The sequence below is a fragment of the Camelus ferus genome, chromosome 14, assembly GCF_009834535.1.
Source record: "Camelus ferus isolate YT-003-E chromosome 14, BCGSAC_Cfer_1.0, whole genome shotgun sequence".
NCBI lineage: Eukaryota > Metazoa > Chordata > Mammalia > Artiodactyla > Camelidae > Camelus > Camelus ferus.
Genome location: NC_045709.1, coordinates 6,524,037 through 6,533,154, shown reverse-complemented (window position 1 = coordinate 6,533,154; position 9,118 = coordinate 6,524,037).

The following is a 9,118-nucleotide window of genomic DNA, read 5'->3' as shown; positions in this document are numbered from 1 at the left end:
TATAACACACAATATGTTGCACATATTTAAATGTACAATTAAATTTTTTCATATGTATACACTTGTAAAATAGAGACCACTATCAAGATAATAAACATTTTGATCATCCTAAAATGTTTCCGCTTATTCCTTTGTGGTCTGGTTCTCCCTACCCCCCTACCCCCCACCTCTTCCAGTGCCCAGGCAAAATTAGCTTGCTTTCGATTCCTACAGATTAATTTGTACTTTCTAGAATTTTATATACATACAATCACACAGTATGTACTTTTTTGTCTCACTTTTTTTATCCACCATAATTATTTTCAAATTCGTCCATGTTGTTGCATATATTAATAATTTATTTTAATATTGCTGAGTAGTGTTCCATTATATGGATGTACCACAATTTGCTTAGCCATTCACTGATTGATGGACATTTGGGATATTAGAAATAAAGTGTTATGAACATTTGTGTGCAAGTCTTTCTGTGAACATACTGCATTCATGTCTCAGGTAAATATCAGGATTGGAATGGCTGGATCATTTTTAAGAAACTGTCAAACTGTTTTTCAAAGTGGTTGTTTCGTTTTATATTCGTACCAAAATTGTTTGAGAATTCCAGTTGATCTACATCCTTGCAACATTTGGTATGACAGTCTTTATACCTTAAGACATTCTAGTGGATGTGTAATGGAATCTCATTGTGGTTTTAACTTACATTTTCCTAATGAATAATAATTTTGAGCATCTTTTCATATACTTATTTGGCATCTATATATCTTCTTTTGTGAAGTGTCTGTTCAAATACTTTGCCTATTTTTTAATTGAGTTGTTTGTCTTGTGTTACTGAGTTTTGAGAGTTCTTGGTATATTCTAGATACAAATCATTTGTCAGATATATGTTTTCTGAATATTATCTTTTATTCTGTAGCTTGCTTTTTCATTTTCCTAAGTGTCTTTTGAAGAGTAAAAGTCATCAATTTAGATGAGCCCAATTTAACAAATTTTTCTCTTATACTTTTTGCCACTTAAGAAATCTTCACATATGCAAGGTTATTATGCCTTCTTTTTTTAAAATTTATTTTTATTTTTTATTTTTTTTACTTTTTGGAGGGGGAGGTAATTAGGCTTACTTATTTATTTACTTTTAGAGGAGGTACTGGGGATTGAACCTAGGGCCTCATGTATGTTAAGCATGTACTCTACCATTTGAGCTATAGTCTCTTCCTCTTTTCCTTTGCCTTACTTTAGAAACTTTATAGTTTTAACTTTACATTAGATATATAATTAATTTTTAGCCAATTTTAATTTATGGTATTAGTTAACTGTAAAAGTTCATCTTCTTTTTTTTTTTTGCATATAACAATCCAATTGTTCCAGGATAATTAACTGAGATTATCTATTCATCATTGAATTGCCTTGACACATTAGTCAATAATCAATTGACCATATATATATATGTCACATATGACCATTTCTCTATTTTGAGCCATTGATGTATGTATATGTTTATCTTTAATAGCTCACTGTCTTGATGACTGTAGTTTATTACAAGGCTTGAGATCAGGTACTGTAAGACCTCCAACTTTGTTCTTCTTTTACAGAATTGCTTTGGCTATTCCAGGCCCTTTGCATTTTCATCTGAACTTTAGAGACAGCTTGCCAATTTTTTCCAGCAAAACTTGCTAGGGTTTTGATTGAGATTTCATTGACTCTATAAATCAATTTGAAAAGAATTGCCTTCTTGATAATATTGTGTCTTCTGCTCAAGGAACACAGTATATTTCTCCATTTATTTATGTCTCTCATTTCTCTCACCAGTGTTCTGAGTTTTCAATATACAGGTCTTGCGCATCTATCGACAGTTTTATTTCTAAGTATTGCATATTTGTGACATGACCATAAATTGTATTGTTTTAAAATTTTAACTTCTGCATACAGCTAGTATATAAAAATACAACTGTTTTTGTTTGTTTGTTTTGTTTTGCTTTTGGTATTGAACTTGTATTCTGCAGCTTTGCTAAATCCAGTAAACTGGGATATTTGTAGAGCTTATGTCATGTATTTTTCCTGTTCTCAGGAATCATTGTCCAGTGCTGCCTGATGCTGAATGTCTGAAAACCATCATTTTGTACATCTTTCTGTTTTGTTTTGTTTCAAGTGGAAGAATAAATCTGGTCACTGTTATCCCACTGTGGCCAGAAGCAGAGGAAGCCAATTAGATTTTCAGTGCCTCACTTTTCATCATGAATGGACAGCCTGGGATCACTAAGTATTTTACTAAGATCTCCAACATGAAAGACAGAGACCTAAACAATTTTTTTAAAGAGGAGTTTAAGAGAAGGCTTTAAACATTTTCATTAATTATTGTCAGAACACCCAGCAAAACAAATATAGAAAGGTATATACCAAGAGTAAATTATTAAAAAACAAATTCTAAGAGATTGGGGGACAGGGCAGGGAGTAGGTAACAGGACACAACAAAACATAAGAAATAAAAATGTTCTCTGGCTTCTCAAAAACCATATTGGAAACAAGACAAAGCAGCACTGCCTTCAACATTCTGTAAGGACATAATTTTCAATGCATAGTTCTATTCCCAGCCAAATTACAGTAAGATTTGATGATGAGATAAAAAAAAAAAAACATTTCAGCCATATAAAGTCTCAGAAAGTAACCTCCCATGCACCTTTTCCCAGGAAGCTACTGGAGGAGACTCTCCCAAACTGTCTAGTAATGTACTAATAAGAAGAAACACATGAGATCAGGTAGAAGGGGACCCAACACAGTAGAGAGGGTGTTGAAAGTCACACAATGACAACTCTACATGTGGCTTGACACTGGTCCATATTGGAGCAGGAGGATGGAGAGCTGCTAGAGGGAAGAATTCAAGGGGGGAAACAAAAGCTCCTAGGAGCATTGACTCAATCTTCGCTTCCCATTCCCTGAATCTCTGTCTTTTGTTCCACTCCCTTTCCCAGTAATATATCCACAGCCTCTGCTCTAGATGCAGAGCCCCACTGCAACAAGACCCAGAGAAGACCACTGTCTCACAACTTATGTACTTGCTTCATGCATTCTATTGGAAACTCAGAAGCACCAACTTAGAGTGAGAGAAGCAAGGTACTCAGGGCTCAAAACTGAAGGATGCATTTACTCTCAAGGGCAAGCTCAGCACCTCAGTGCCTCCTCAAATCGAGTTCCCCAGGGAGGGAAGTCTGATCATCTGCCACTCCCGGGTCTGCCTCACTGTCTTCTGTCTTCCTGCTGTCTTTCCTCCCTCTTTCTCGTGTTCCCCTTCTACAATGGGCTGAAGCATAATGGCAGGCAAATGTGTTTATTTAAGGATTTATACTGTAACTGAGCAGGACCCTAAGGGGCCTTCCCAGGACAGACCCCACCTCCCTCCAGTTCCTCCGCCAACCTCTTGTTTGTGGAGAGGCTTTAGTCTCCCAGGTCTCCCATGAGTCACAAAAGGCTAGCTCAAGAGTTAAGGATTGGAAGAATGTGAACATAGCAGTAAGAAAAAACAGCAGTAAGAAAGACCAGGAGAACTGGTAACAAATTAAACGACAGATTAGCCATATAGCACTCATATAATCTTAAGTTCCTCCCTGAAGGGCACAGATAACACATTCCTGAGCTGTTTTGCAGATACTAAAACCACCACCAGAGGAAAAAAGCTAAATGCATTGTGACCAGACTGCAGCCATAACATAAGCTGCTCCATCTTGAGCAGTACTAAATCTGTGGCTTGCTAAATTCCAGGAACTGGCCTCAAGGAAATGGGAGCAAACTGACCTTGGAGTAGAAGATTAATTGTATGTAAAACCATCGAGATGATGCTAACCAGACCAGATCCGTTTTGAGGTGATCATCGGAGCTAGCTGTGCTGTTCTACCTGTAGCCCCCCTTCCTGTACGTCCCTGAATCTCCCCTTAAAAACCTTTGTCTACTAACTGGCCACTTGGAGATGATTTTGGGGACACTAGGCAACCATCTTCCCAGGTTGCCAGCTTCCTGAATAAAGCAACTTTTCCCTTTTTACCAACATTTGTCTCTCGAGTATTGGCCTTTTGAGTGGTGGTGAGCAGCCAAAATTGAGTTTGGTTCTGGCTCTGTCAGGAAATAGTATAATATTTTTTGCATTTAATTAATTTTTTAAAGTTCTGTTAGAGATATCTTCACATTTTGTGAGGCTGAATTTTAATTCTAAAGTAGAAGATCAATTCTGCTACCTCAAAATTTCAAAGGCAAAAACCCCTCCAAAATCATGTAGATTGTGACAATCATTTGTGATCCACATATAATAAAGAATAGAAAAGAAGAGAAGAAAGTGGGTGGAGAAAACAGAAGTTTCCAAAAACACATTTTGTTCTCACTGGTCAAATGAATTATACTGTCCTTGGAAAAATTTCTACTCCAAAGATTTGAGGACACAATTTTCTTAAGTGACTGTTTGAAGCCGAAAGCCATGCTGAAATATCAGAAATGGAAGAGCACAAATCACTACTACAATCTTAAGTCTACCTCTGAAAAATACACAAAAAGCACTTCCAAGCAGTGCACAGGGCTTCAGTGTGCTAGACTGCTTCAGAGAAACTGCATTATCATGATTTACTGATGTTCAAGACCAGGAGTTGAAAATAAGTCTTTAGTCAATTATGACTAGAGAACAAGGAAAGGTTTCTACTGCAGTGGCAACATCCCCAGCAGCCAAAGACTGTTGGCAGAACTAGAAAAAAAAAGTCTTGCTACCCTTCCAACCTCAGTTGAAAGCAAATGATGATTTAGTATTCTTAATGTGCAGTATGGTGACCACGAGAGTAAGCCCAGGGGCTGAGAATGTTGTTCTGCACTATAGTAACTTTTAAGTAGGCCACTACAATTTATAATACTAATTTATACATTTTTATAACATTTGAGATTTATTCTTAAACCGCAGAAGTCCGTTCTATGATGGTAATATTTAGCTTTGGTCTGGCCTTTGTCACAATGTTTATTTTATTTTTAGGGGGGTGGGGGAGGTAATTAGGTTTGTTTGTTTGTTTGTTTATTTATTTATTAATTAATGGAGGTACTGGGGATTGAACCCAGGACCTTGTGCATGCTAAGCATGTGCTCTGCCACGGAGCTATACCCTCCCCTCCAAGCCCAAAGTACTTATTTTAATGTTTGGCCACTAAGCATTCAGCCAGTTTGTGTATCTGTTAACTCTATTAGGTTTATATTTTAATATGTATTAACACGGCTTCTTCCCCCTACCCACCCCTGGCCCTGCCCCACTTCCTCTCCCCCAGTCTATTTTCCTTATTACTTTTTATGTGTTTTGGTTCTGGTTAGATTTTAATTTAGTCCATAGGTTACAAGATATCAAGACAGAATGTGATTTTACAGCAAAATGGATGGACCTGGAGAACGTCATTCTAAGTGAAATAAGCCAGAAAGATTAAGACAAATACCATTTGATATCACTTATATGTGGAATCTAAAAAAAAAAAAAAAAGAGAGAGAGAGAAATGAACTTATTTACAAAACAGACTCACAGACATAGAAAACAAATTTATGGTTACGGGGGAAGAGGGTGGGAAGGGATAAATTGGGAGCTTGAGATTTGCAGATACTAATATATAGAAAATAGATAAACAAGTTTATACTGTATAGCATGGGGGACTATATTCAATATCTTGTAGTAACTTATGATGAAAAAGAATATGAAAACAAATATATGTATGTTCATATATGACTGAAGCATTGTGCTGTACTCCAGAAATTGACACAACATTATAAACTGATTATACTTCAATTAAAATAAAAAAGACAGAATGTGATTAATCTAGAAAAAGAATAAAAACACCCTAGAAACAGATGCAGGGACTCATGTGGCTTTGGGCTTCCCATTTTAGGGAGAAGGGGAGAGATTTAGGTTAGGCAGGTGTTCTGTTGTTCAGAAATTTAAACATAACACGGTTCAGAGGTTGAGTTGCTACAATTGTTGACTCTTGCAGATACTGACTCTCCACACCCATTCCAAACACCTGCTGGCGCTGGCTGTCTGCATCGCAATGCCTGAGAAACCAAAAGCTACATTCCCAGACTCCTTTGTAGCTAGGATCCAGACATATTTTAGGCTTCCTTGATTACATGCACAAATGAAATGTTGACTTGCAATGAAGACTGTGGAGACAAAAGGAGGCTATGAATCATCTCTTGGCTGTTTTGGATGGTGATAGAAGTTGTACGGTCAGGCAACAGCTGTGCTTGTGGCTTCCCCAGTGGGCAGCTTCCTAGTAGCGGCAGAGGCAGCAGCCATCTCGGCAGACTTGGCAGTTCTTTGGTTAGTGTGGTTTTGATTTGTGAGTCTAGGTTTTTGAGCTTTTTGACTTTTGTCTTGTTTTCTCAACAGTTTTGTGGACTCTTTATACCCCTCAATAAATCTGGTTGTACTTAAATTAGCCAGAAAGGATTCTGTTCTCAACTCTTTTGGAAGCTGATAGTTCAATTTTTGTCTTGTAACATGCTAAGTCTTTTACCTACGTTATCTGATTTAGCTATGACAAGATCAAGAGATAAATACTATTACTTCTATTAGCTGAGGAAGCAAATTTTTCATTCTCTTCTGAAGGCAGAGAAGGGATATTGGGGTAACTGTTAATTACAAAAAATTGCAAGAATTGTACAAAGAACTTTTGTGTACTTTTCACCCAGATTCCCCAGTTGTTAACACTTTACCACATTTGCTTTATCTTTTCTTTCTCTCTCTCTCTCTATGTATATGCATACACACACACAGTATTTTTTTTTCTTCTGAACATTTAAGAGTAAGTTGCAGACATGTTACCCCTTGGTGTATATTTTCAAAAAACAAAGGCATTCACTTACATAACTACAGTACAATAATCAAAATCAGGAACTTAGCAGTGATACCATACTATCCTCTAATTTCCAGGCTTTATACTTTACTTATTGTTCCAATAATGTCCTTTATAGAAAAATTTTAAATAATGTCTTTTTTTCTGGTCCAAGACGGAATTCAGACACAAATTGCATTTAGTTCCCAAGCCAATTTAGTCTCTCTTAGCTGGAACGGTTCTTCAGCCTGGCTTTGTCTTAACCTTAACATTTTTGAAGTATATAAGCCAGTTATTTTTTAAATGCCTCTCAATGTTGGATTTATCTGGGCATATCTTGAGGGAATAGTTTACACATCCATTGCAAAGAACTGAAACAGAGAAGTCTACCAGGTAGAAATGGAAATGACCTCTTTTCCAACTCCTGCACCATAAATAACTATTAACACTTTGATTTTTAGAACTTTTTAGAACCTCAAAAAGTTGCTTAAAAATAACTTCTTTATTTCAGTATGTATTGCTAAAAGTTTAAGAACATTTTCTATTTCCCAAGGTGGGTGAAATAACATCAGCACCTTAAAATTAATAATAATTCTTTAGAATCATCTGACACCCAGTCTTCATTCAGTTTCCCCTATTTGTTCCTGAAATGTCCTTTAATTTGTTCACACCAAGATTCAATTCAGACTCAGATGTTTGTAACTGTTTACTATGTCCTCTCTCTTTTCATCCTGAAGCATCCCATAAGGTAGAGTGGTAAGAAACAATATGGTAAGAAAGCACCAATCTTATTTTTTTAATTGAAGTATAGCCAATTTACAATGTTGTGTAAATTTCTGGTGTACAGCATAGTGATTCAGATATATATATATATCTATATACATTCCTTTATAAGTCATTACAAAGTATTGAATATAGTTCCCTGTGCTATACAGTAGGACCTTGTTATTTATCTATTTTATATATAATAGTTAGTATCTGCAAATCTCAAACTCCTAATTTATCCCTCTCCACCCCCGTACCCACCTCATAACCATGTTTGTTTTCTATGTTGAAGAAAGCACCAATTTTTGATGTTGACCTTGGGAGTCTGTCAAGAAGAAATTTTTGGCTGAGGTTGCAAGGACCAGAGGTCATTCTTATGCCAGCAGTGAGAACTCTCAGCACTGTAGCACTGTAGACCAGGATGGGTGACTCAGAACCTGGCTGTTCAGGCAGATCACCTCTCTATGCTTTGATGTTCTTTCTTTCTTTTTTTTTTTAATTGATGTATAGTCAGTTTACAATATTGTGTCTATTTCTGGTGTATAACATAATAGTTCAGTCATACATATATACACATATATTCGTTTTCATTTTCTTTTCATTAAAGGTTACTACTGACTTTCTCTTTTGAAATGTAAATAAGTACCTACACCAGGGTTTTGTAAATAGAAAAAAAAGCTCATTATTGATCAAATATAAAGTATTAAATACAAATATACTTGCCATAAAAAATTACATCTAAACCAAACACGAGGAAAACTCAAGGCACGAAGAATTAGATAATGAATACTCAGCTCACACAAAGGAAGAGAAGTCTGTGGTCTGAAGGTGTTTTTTCTTTTGATTTATTTCTCAATTTTTTTCTTTGTGTGTTTTCTTTTTCATACCACAGTGGCAGTAGGTGAGGATTTGTTAGATCAGAGAGTTAATAGGTCACAATGGAATAATATTGTATTTACAGCCCTGAGTGTAGTGGGAGTGAACTGACACAAGAGAACAAACACTAAACAATGTTTCATAAACCTTCTTCTTTCATGTCAGTAAAATGCTATGTCTACTAATTCGAAAGGAGACTTCAGTTTGTTTTGAGATTTATTCTATGACTTTGCTATCTCCAATTATCTCACATGTTCTGGGCCTAGAGAAAGGAATCCTTTGTTTATCATTCTTTTGGTTACAAGCATTTTTAAAAGCCTAAAAAATGAGACATAGTTAATGATGACTTCTGGACATTTGTACTAAGTTGAACAGTGTCTCCTCAAATTCATATTCACCCAGAACCTCAGAACGTGACTTTATTTGGAAGTCAGGTGTTTGCAGACGTAATTAGTCAAATTAAAGTGAGGTAATTCTGGATTAGGGTGGGCCTGGTCCAATGACTGATGTCCTAACAAGAAGAGGGAACTCTGGACACAAGCACGTGGAGAGGACGCTGTGTGAGGATGGAGGCAAAGATTGTACTGCTGCGTCTTCAAGCCAAGAGAACCAAGGATCGCTGGCAGATCCACCAGAAGTTAGGAAGA